The sequence below is a fragment of the Lycium barbarum genome, chromosome 12, assembly GCF_019175385.1.
Source record: "Lycium barbarum isolate Lr01 chromosome 12, ASM1917538v2, whole genome shotgun sequence".
Classification (NCBI taxonomy): domain Eukaryota; kingdom Viridiplantae; phylum Streptophyta; class Magnoliopsida; order Solanales; family Solanaceae; genus Lycium; species Lycium barbarum.
In genome coordinates, this window is record NC_083348.1 from 6,970,438 (window position 1) to 6,982,144 (window position 11,707).

General features: G+C 36.1%; 1 long non-coding RNA gene across 1 annotated transcript; it reads right to left on the reverse strand.

Moving 5' to 3' along the window:
- Positions 1-4,271: 4,271 nt before the first annotated feature.
- On the reverse strand, positions 4,272-11,146 carry LOC132624644 (uncharacterized). Its single transcript, XR_009576534.1, has 3 exons — positions 10,848-11,146; positions 10,315-10,390; positions 4,272-4,546 (listed from the first exon to the last, which is right to left on the reverse strand). It is a non-coding gene; the product is annotated as an uncharacterized LOC132624644 (long non-coding RNA).
- Positions 11,147-11,707: the final 561 nt, after the last annotated feature.

The window sequence follows — 11,707 nt, forward strand, 5'->3', positions numbered from 1 at the left end:
AATTGGACATTAGCTCATACCTATTGATAGCTCTCTTACCAGAATCATATTTAACCAATTATTTTAAGAACATGATGTATCCATGGTGCACTTTAAGTTACGTATGGAGCAACTATCCTTTTGTCATACTTCAAGCCCAATCTCTAAATTTGACAAGTCAATTTCGACAAGCCTTGAAGTAGGGGGCATTTGTAGGTGTGTAAAATTTTAGTAAATTCAAATCCGTGAAATAATTTGGATTATATTAAATTCAAGATATATTGGTCCAAATAAATGAGTGGTTAATATAATTGAATTAATAAGTCCAACAAATATGGACTTAATTTTAAAAAGGTCCAAATGCATTGGGATAACCTATTTTAATTGGGCTACAAATGATGAGTCCACTTTGTTAAGCCCAAAATGTCATCTTATCCAGGGAGGCCCAAATTGGTGCCACGTGTCAAATGACGTGGCACGCCAAGTCAAACCAAGGAGCAAATAGGATCATGCCATGTGTCAAAATGATGCAGCATGCCTAGTGTTTAAGTGACATGTTCCGGCCAATCAAATGTGGCCATGTCAATTCATTCTGATTGGTCAGAAAGGGTTTGTCCTTATCACGACTCTTCCATCCTACATCTATAAATAGGGGTCTCATAATTCTGAGGAGGGACCAGAAATTCTAACAAGAAGCCAGAGAGAGCTCGTGGATCAAACGCTGCAGATTTCTCTACAAGCTAAAAGCATTCAAGCATTCAAATACTTATCTAGAAGTTCTAGAGATCCAGATGAAGATTCAAGATCAAGCTTCAAGCCTTGAATCCAAGTACAAGTTCAAGATCAAGACCACCAGATTCAAGATCAAGCTCAAAAGTCCTTGAATTCAAGTACTAGTCAAGATCAAAGCCATCAGGTTCAAGATTAAGCTCAATAGCCCTTGAATTTATTATTGGAAAGGCGAATCAGAGAATTCATAGAGATTATAACACTCATATTTGAAATCAAATAATACGATTGTTGCGATATTTTCCTGTATTGATTATTATTTTCTCGACGCGAATTTATTGTCTACAAATTCTTCATATTTTGTTTGTGGTTGTAATTTATTTCCGCATATTAAAATTTGTTGCAAACAAATTGGCACGCCCAGTGGGACCAAATATGCCCTTCATCTCTTCTCCCACAAATTAAGATCGGCAAAATTTGGATCCAATTATCATGACTCATGATGGCAGCAAGGACGGTCAACAGTTGCATCCAATGAATGTGCATCGTGCTCGGTTCCTATTCACTCCTACAAAGAATCGTACTTAAGTGTCTAATTTGAAGTAAAACACTGTCTAATTTGAAGTAAAATACTTATCGAATCAGTTCGATTGAGGATTCCTAAAGGGAACAAACTCATACAATAAATGGAGTCCTAAGTTATCCATATTTCCGTTGATCACATGCTACGTGGAAGGTGATTTACGTTGGATATTATTATTCAGTGTCATCAAAGGAAACTCCCGGAAGATACAAAGTAAAGAGGGAAAATTACAAGGTTCACTTTGGTTTGGAGTCATTAACCATTTGACTTAACGGTTCAAATGATATTCTAGTTATCCTAGAAAAGCTCATGAAAAAAAGTTAACGTCACGGATACTTCAAGCCTTGTCTTTAAGTTTTGGCAAGTCTACACCCCGACAAGTCTTGAAGTAGGGGGTATTTGTAGACATCGAAATTTTATTGGATTGTATAAGATGAGCCCAATATGTGTTAGGGTTTCTTGGAGGCTGCTCTACCCTAAACCCTAGCTTATCCCTAAATAAGGGGGCACGTATTGCCTTGAGAGGCATCTCAAATATCCCATAAACTCATGGGTATTCAAAAAAGAGGTCAATATGTAGCCCGATATTTCTTGACAACTAAATACTTCAAGAAGATCCACAATATTCTTTCATGGAGATCAAATACATCCCGAGAAAGTCCACACATATCCAAATCCAAATCATTCTACGTTCGATAAATACGCTACTAACGACTCTCGAATCTCGAAGAAAAATAGGAGAGAAGAATCAAGGGATAAAAATATTTGTACTCATAATCTTGATAAATAAAATCCCTCTTTTTATTTATTTTTTGGTTGCAGTTTATTTTTCATATTTGAAAATTTGTCGCAAACAGTACTTTTGGCGAAAAATAGTTTGTGTTTGGCCAATTAATTTAAAAAGTGCTTTTGAGCAGCAATTAATGTTTGGACAAGCTTTTGAAAAGTGCTTCTAAGTGTATTTTTCTCAAAAGTACCTTTTATATAAGTGTTTTTGGGCAAAAGCTATTTTTTTAGCTTCTGAAAAACTGCTTCTGCTACTTCCCAAAAACACTTATTTTTTCCCAAAAGCTTGGCCAAACACCTCACTTTTTAAAAATAAGCATTAATTGAAAAATAAGTACTTTTGGGAGAAAAATAAGCTTGGCCAAACAGACTATTAATCATTCAGTGTTCAGATCTAGAGACCAGTGTTTTAAGAGGGGGGGGGGGGGGGAGGCAAGGCGTTTTACGTAGCACGGGGCGAGGCGTAAGCCCCGAGACACGGGTCGTAAGTCCCATGGATCTATGGGGCGTATGTCTCATGTATCTTTAATTTTATAATTTTATTACTAAAAAAAAAAAAGCAAAAGCAAAGTTTTTATTAAAATTTTGCAAATAAATTCAAATAAATCACTAATAATTTGAAAATAATTATTATAAATATTATTTGAGAAAGGTTACCACACAAAAAATGATTATGGCCTAGATAATCTTTAAATTGAAATCTTCATTCACTTCATCATTATTCTCCAGATCTATTAGTCCTTCTCACCCTCAACGAATAGTTGCACTGACTTTTATTTATAAATTCAAAGAAGGATAAGAGCAGAAAGTCTAAGAGCAATGACAAAAAAGGGATAAAGTTGCTTCAGGAACATAGTGGTATGAAATCTCTAGCATATCAATTTTAGGCATGATCATCTAAAAAATCTATTTATGGCAGTGCTATTTTCTATGAGAGTTACTTTATTTATTTATATATTTTAGAAAAAATCACTACAACATGAAAATATGATAACATAATTATAAATATCATTATACCAATAATAAAATCATAATTTATAGTAAAAAATACTTTTAAAACAATAAAAATCAAATTTAACGCCCGAGTTGTACGCCTTTATGCTAGGGATTACACTTTTGTGCCTGGGACTTACGCCCCAAATTATAGGGCGTACGCCCTATGGATCTACGCCTTTCATTTGCGCCCCGGTGTGTTTTTGTTACGCCCCGCCCCGGGGCTCACCCCGGGACTCGCCCCAAAAACGTCTCTGAAAACACTGCTAGAGAAAATATTTTAATCATTCAGATTCAGACGTCTTAATCTTAATGAAAATAAATGAGGCGGGTCGCAAGTGTGACATAAAGATAAATGAAGCTTAAATTCGTAAAACAACCTCAAATATATTTGAGTTGATTCATGTGATATTTAAGGTTGGACTTTTAACTGTTCTTGTATGCTTCGAATTTCCTTGTCCACTAATATTGTCTTCTCTAAAATTATTTGAGTGGAACATTTTGTTAGTGTTAAGATTTTAATGATGACAAGATTATTATGCAGGTACAATACTCAAAGATGCTAGCGGGCCCGTTGGATGGACACAACCACACAGTGGAAATTAATAAGAAATGATATTACATGGAAATTAAGCTAACGCTTATTTATGAAAGTAGCGCTCAATCATTCAAGATTTCAATCAATTACCACTAAGAGATATTTCCTTGTATCAAAAGATAGCGTATCACATGAAGAAAGAAGTGATTACTCAGCAATCAACTAAGAGACATTCAAGATCAATCAAATCTCCCTCAACAAGGAAACAAGGACCAGTCCATCCACTCCAAAGACGTTAAGGCTTGACCGCGTGGAAATCAAGGAAGGAAGATACATTGCATTAAAAGCTCTAGCCTTATTCTTGGAAAATAAGATTCGTTATCCATTTTTCCAAGGATCAACACTCTTGGGTTGACACCTCTTTTTCAGCCAAACACATCAAGCTCTTGCTATTTAAAGGCGCGCATCAAAACAAAGAAAAATATACTTTCGTCTCAAGTTCTCTACTCTATTTTTCATATGCATTGTATTACTAAGAGTTTTACTGTCACGACCTAAATCACGGTCATGATGGCACCCACACTAACCCCCTTGGCGGGCGAACCATCCCCTTTAGTTAATACCAAATCAATATAATAATTCTATGGAAATAAATAACACCAACACAGTAAGTCTTAACTCATACATGAGCATAAGTGCGGAAATACCAAGTCAATACATCCCCAAGGATTGAAGTCAAAGTACAGAACGACTAGTCCAAATAAAAATTTAGAATATAATAAATGTCTGATCGCAAGGAGTACCGCCTAAGGAAATAAGAAATAGATAATAAGGAGGAGATCTAGGGCTGCGGCTGATGGCTCATGCTCCAATCTCGAGATAAGAAGCCTCGGGGCTAAACTCAGGGCCTCGATGTGGATCCTGTCTCAAACTCTGCACTAAAAAGAAATGCAGCAAGAGTAGTATCAGTACAACACACGTATTGTTAAGCATCATATGCCGACTAAGATTAGATAACACATATGAAACACCGAAATTGGCAAGTAAACAAATAAGCAATCAAACAACAATCAACAAACAACTAATATCTCGAGATCATCAAGTCATAGCCTAGGTGAAGCTCCTACTCCACAAGTCTGCCAAGTTCAAGTAAATACCTCAACTTTAAATCAAAACTCAAGTGCAACACATCACAATCCAATAAGACAATATATGATGCGGTAATGAACTATGCAATGCAAATGAGATGCATTTGTCATGCAATGCAAAGGGCTGTTCATGGTTTGGTGAAAAACCAAAACCAAACTGAATAAAAAAATGAAATTTGGTTTGGTTTGGTTTTAAATTTGAAAAACCGATAATATTTGGTTTGGTTTTGGTTATATTAAAAAATAACCGAACCAAACCGATAACTATATACATAAATTCATAATTATTTATATGTATAATATTAGCTTTTCATAAATAATGATAAATATTTTATACCTTTTAATTATTAATTTGATTTTGGTCTACTTATTTCACATGATTGTTTAAGGCTCATGCTTTAAAGAATATGTCCAAGCCCAACTCTATAAGTCTTAAGCGTAGGCGTTTAACCCTACCTACTATCTCACTTTTCATTTTACATTTTCACCTCAACCTAACCGAAGAAGAAAAGCTCACTTTCCTCACAGACTCATAGTCACAGTGAAGGCTCAAGAGCAATCTCAACTCCTCAAGTACAAGACCGTCAAAGTTTGAGAAAGTTTGTAAGAACCTTATGCCTTTAGCTTAATTTTTTTTACCTTTCTTTGATAGCTACTTGATTTTAGGTTGTTTCCTTTTCTTTTTTGAATTTTTACCTTTCTTTTTTCTTGTCCGAATGGGTCCTAAACTTCTAATATTTTTCAGATGAAAAGGACAGAGGTTGAAGATTTGGAGATTCCTAAAGATAGTTCAGTAACACCAACATCTGGCTGCAACTCAAGCACATGGTAATGCTCCTAATACTTCTTCCGTGCGTAATCCTTCTAAAAAGCAGAAAAGAACTACTCCTTGTAGTCGAGACCCTAGCCCTGGGGATAATGGTAGAAAAACATCTAAATTTTGGGATCATTACACACAGTTTATTAATAAAATGGGAGAATTGAGGGCAAAATGCAAGTATTTCCCCAAAGACTTTGCTTTCCCTTCTAATTATGGGACTTCTAATCTTTGGGGACATTTGCTTAACAAGTGTGAGAAATACCCTTTTAAGAACATTGATAGGAAGCAGACAACACTCAATATTAAACCTATTAAAGGAGGGGGACAAAGAGGTTTGGAAAAAGTTGTTTATAATGTCGTCGAAATTAGAAGGACCATTAATGAGTTTGTTATAATTGATGAACAACTATTTAGAGTCGTTGAGGGGGAAGGCTTTAAGAGACTAATAGCGGTTGTTTTGCCTAATTTTGAGTTACCTTCTCGCATTACTGTTGCTAGACAATGTTTAAAAATTCATGAAGAAGAGAAACAAAAGCTTAAAAAGATTGTTAAAGATCAACTTGTTTGTCTTACTAGGACACATGGACGTCAATCCAAATTTGACTTATATGGTCATTACTGCTCACTGGATTGATGATTAGTGGAATTTGCAAAAAAAAAAAAAAAATTCTTAACTTTTTTCAAACTCCAGATCATAAGGGTGAGACAATTGCAAAAGGAATTGAAGCTTGTTTGTTAGATTGGGAGATCAAGAACATATTCACGGTGACACTAGATAATGCATCAGCTAATGATGCTGCAATCAGGTACTTGAAAGGGAGAATTAATGATTGGAATGGTGTCATCTTGGGGAATGATTTTTTACACGTTCGGTGTAATGCTCATATCCTGAATTTTATTGTAAAAGAAGGATTGAGTAAGAAATATGAGTCCAATTCTCGGGTAAGGCTCGCTGTGAAATATGTTAAGTCTTCTCCTGCAAGATTTGCTTCCTTTAAGTCATATGTTGAGAAGGTAAAACTAGACACCCATGGCCTTTTGAGTTAGGATGTTGAAACGAGGTGGAACTCTACATACTTGATGTTAAATACAACTGTACAATTTGAAAAAGCCTTTTCAAGAATGTATATTGATGATCATAAGTACTTTAACTATTGTCTTGAATTGAGTGGAACAGCAGGGCATCCATCTTCAAAAGATTGGAAGAATGTGAAAGTCTTTCTCAAGTTTCTTAAGATTTTCTACAAAACCACTTTGAAGTTTTTGAGTACTTTTCATGTTACTTCAAATTTTTTCTTCCATGAGATTTTTAATCTTCAAAGCATAATTGTCCAGTATTTAAATTGTAGTGATTCAATTTTGATTGATATGGCTAGGAAGATGAAAATTAAGTTTGATAAATATTGGGGTGATTTTAAGGATATGAACACGTTGTTATTTGTAGCCGTTGTGTTGGATCCTCGCTACAAAATGAAGTATGTGAAGTTCCTTTTTAACAATTTTTATGATCCTTTAGAGGGAAACGGGAAATCTACTAAAGTGATGAACACTTTATCTCGCTTGTATAATCATTATAAGAATTCTCTTTCTGGGACTTGGTGGAAAGCTTCTTCTGAAAGATATCCTATTGTCTCTAGGATTGCAAGAGACGTGCTTGCTATTCCTACATCTACTATTGCCTCAGAATCGGCTTTTAGCACCGGTGGTCGGATTCTTGATTGTTATCGAAGTTCTCTGTCGACAAAGACAACTGAAGCTCTTGTTTGTTGTCAACAATGGTTGCGGTCAACATCTAAAGAATGCAAGCTTGAAGATCTTTTAAAAGAAATTCAAAAACTTGAGATAGCTGAAAAAGGTAATTTTACATAATTAACTATATGAATATCTACTCCACTTGTTGCAAATTGCTATCTTTGAAAGATAGTTGTTGTTACATTGTAATTGCATTTGAAACTTTGAGCTTTCTATGGTATGTGAGCTAATTGTTGCCACTTTAATATGTGCTGCTACACTTTATCAACTGCTGCTACATTTAAATATGTGTTGCTACACTTAAATAAGTTTTGCTGCTACTTGTTTTTTTAAACAGTTTAAACCCGCACAAGCATTTTCTGAACCTAAACTTGTGGCATAAAGCAGATCTCAAAGTACCAAACTGCAGTTGCTAGTTGAAAAAACATACATCCAAGATTTACATACAGACCAAGACTTGAACAAAACAAACTCCTAGCCTACACCGAACCAGGAAATTTTATGAGGCACCGGTTGTTGAGAACCAAGTATCACTATTACAGGATTAGCAGTCCCTCGTATGCCTGGCCAACTCAGTCTCAAACTGATTCTTCAGATGATAAAGTTACTTAATCTTTGTGTCTTCTCGTTCAACAGTGAATGTAGCTACATTCATTATCTTTGTGTCTTTTTCATACGAAACCTTTTTCACGCTTTCTGGAACTACGAATCGTTCGTGACGATCTGGTGCATTCATTTTTCCTTCTTCTTAGTTCTTCTTTGTTGCTACTTCTTATTGTGGCATTTTACTAAATTGTTGCAGTTTAAGTTTTGGGGAAAAGTTGCTGCTATATTTGTTGGCTGAGCTACTATACTTTTTTATGTTTTTAGACATCTAATGCCTAATATCGTGATTTCTTTTGCAGAATCTCCGGGCACTGTTTTGAGCATTGATTAGTTTGAAGATTAAGCTAAGGAAGATGTTCCAAGTAATTTTGATTATACTCTGGATTCTCTAGTTAGTTTAGTTTAAATATGTAATTTTTTCTTTTTAATGGACAAAGTAACCTCTATTTGACTTGTTCTTTTGAATCTAAACTGTGTTGCAAGTTTGGTCCACCTGATTTGTCAGCAGCATGCCTTTCCTTGAATATGCAGCAAAGTTGGCCCTTGTGGGCCGTGAGGTAAAAGGAGAGCTTCATAAGAAATTTGAAGAATGTAAAGAAAGAATAGTTGAATTGTCCCGGCTAGTCCTAAACCGACAAACCGAACCAAACCAAATCAAACTGACAATAACCAAACTGGTGGTCTTTATTTATTTGGTTTGGTTTGGTTTTAGACATTTGAAAACCGACTAAATTGGTTTGGTTATGGTTTTAATCAATAACCGACCCAAATCGAACCATGAACAGCCTTAGCAATGACCAATATCTCAATCTGTACGCACATGCTATAAGCATTTGTCGCTTTAATAGTCATGACCCATGGGGACCCGCTGAATCCATATACCATCCACCCCGGACGAACTACATGCTGTGTCTTTATCAACATATCCGACATAAACCTCAGATCATAGAAATAATCACATGATACTTTTATCTTTCTCTTTCTTTCATTTCAAAATCGTTTCCATAACTCTTTCAATTCCGAATCCATTTCCATAACTATTTCATCATGTATGAATGCAAGAATGAAGTATCACATGTAACAATGCCAATAAGTAAGATACGGGATTCACAACAATAAGCCAATTCAATCCTAGCACGGATTATCAATACTACCATGGAAACGGATCATGACACCAATCTCAATACAACAAATAGAACCAACACATCCCACATTGATATGATCCTAAGAAGCTCATGGGCGATTATGAGGGCTAAATCTATGTTAGAGCCTTGGACGTACATTCTCATGTCACACGTCTTTTGGTGATGAAGATTGAGCCTTTGGAGGACACGGAAAGACAATTCACAAGGGCATACATAGTGTAGATGATTGCTTGGAAGAGGCATAGAGATGATGGCCAAAAGATAGAAGCCACAAAAAGTGGCTAAGAGCGCAATTGGGTGTGTGAAGGCCCAATGTTGGGTTATTTATGCAAAGGCCACTTTTGGGCCTTTGTTGTAATAGGGATTAATGGTTAAATGTCAAATATGGTTAGTAGTTAATTAATTGTGGCTATACATGTAAAGGAAAAACTATATAAGCTTGCCTAAGCCTATTTTCATTCCTTAGCTTGAGATTTATGATGGAACTCTTATGAGTGTGTTTTCTCCTTGTATGGAGCTAGTTTAGCTAGGATTAGCTAGTATTAAGATTAGTGGGTGGATTTCCTTAACTCTTACCTTGGATCTCTCTTGGATAATCTAGGATTAGATTTCCATGTATGAGTTTAAGTCTCAAACTCTTATGAGTGTGTTTTCTCCTTGTATGGAGCTAGTTTAGCTAGGATTAGCTAGTATTGAGATTAGTGGGTGGATTTCCTTAACTCTTACCTTGGATCTCTCTTGGATAATCTAGGATTAGATTTCCATGTATGAGTTTAAGTCTCTTCTCCCTTGGAATGAATTCATCTTAGATTGTTGATTAATAGGTGTAGGTGTCCTTTCCTATATTGATTAGTCACAATTGTAGTTGATTAATTCCCATATTGATTAGTCACAATTGTAGTTGATTAATTCCCTTCTTTCTTCTAAATATCATCTCCTTTTCTTCTATTCTCATCTCTAAATTTCTATCTATCTTAATTTCCGCTTTTGTTGTTTGATTCGGTGTTTATCCCAAGTCGAATCGTATCACGCATCACCACAAACACGCAGTCAAGTACACCACAAGTCATTTAGTGCATAAAGAACGGCGACAAACCCACATGATCAGAAATCATACTAACCCAGTGGATTTAACACCGCAACCATGCCCGAAGGCCTATCATGCTTTCCCGTCAACAACTACATAACACATGCGATTCGCTAATTAAAGTCTAAGAAGGTAAGCTGTAACCTACCTCAAAACCGAGCACGAGCCTCAAACTCCTTAAATCTGGGCCTTCCCTTTCCTAATTGCCTTCGAACGATCAAAGTCTAGCAATTAAATGATCTACATTAGACTACGAATCTAACGATATAAATAATGCCACGCTTTAGAAAAAATCCCAAAATAATCCTAAAAGAGACCCGGGCCCACAAAGGTAAATTGGGAAACTATGAGAGGGAAAAGGTCAATCCAAGGTTCAGGAAGTCCAATTACCAATAGCAATTAGTCCCCAATTAGCATTGATTTCATCAAATAAAGAAAACCCCCAAATTCCATATATTCAAACCCTAGAATTTAGGAAGAGATTCAACTTAATATCTAATTCCCCACTGATTTGAAACTTAGACTTTAAGAAATCTTCCCGTAAAACTCATTAGAATTGGAAAGAAAGCATAAAAGAAATTTAGGGATCCTAACTCATCTTTCTCAATCTAAAACATGGAACTAACATGGAATCTAATCTTAAACCATAAATAAGTAACAAGAGAAGGTGAAGGAACTTACCCCAAGATGAATTCACCCTAAAGAATCTTCAGTTTCACCCACAATACTCTCTAGGTTAAGATTTTGGTAAATGGAAGGAATCATTCAAAATTGGGAAATAAAAGGATTTTCTGATTCAGTGGTTTCCGCATCTGCGGATGCGGACTCACCTCCGCAAAGTCACTAACCACCTCACCAATTTGCATCTGCGGGCCATGTCCCGCATGGGCAGACCCGCAAAAGCGAATACATGTCCACAGAAGCGAGACATCATAAACCAACAAAATCTGGTTTTTCACCAAGTCCAGCCCAAAATTGGAAACTCATCCGAGACCCCCCCGGATACAAACTAGATATGCATACCAACATAAAAATGCATTTCGAATCTACCCATGCCCTCGGAATTTCCAACGGAGGACATCTTGACTCGGTCAACCTCCAAAACCCCCAAAACCCCCAAAGTCTAGTTTCCAATCAAGGACCCAAAATATTCCCGAGTGCCTCGGGGTCCGAACCAATCACCCCACCAAGTCATAAATGACCCTCTGAACCTCATGGAATTGATGGAATTCCCAAAAAGGTTTGTTTACCCAAAAGTCAATTATTGATCAATGATTTTTTGCTTTAAGTCTCTAGTTCCTCAAAACCAATCCGGATCGCCTAGGGAACTGCGTTACCCCATCTCTAGGAGTCAAACATGCTCTAACGAAGCTAGGGAAAGGGTTAACAGGTGTAAAAGGATCAAAAGGCCTAAACGACCAAATGAGTCGTTACACTTACCGTGTAAATAAAAAAAAAAGGAGAGATATAGTATAGTTGGTGAGGCATTGTATTGAAAAATTAAGAGTGTTTGAGTGTAGACATAGGAGCTCCATTCAAAC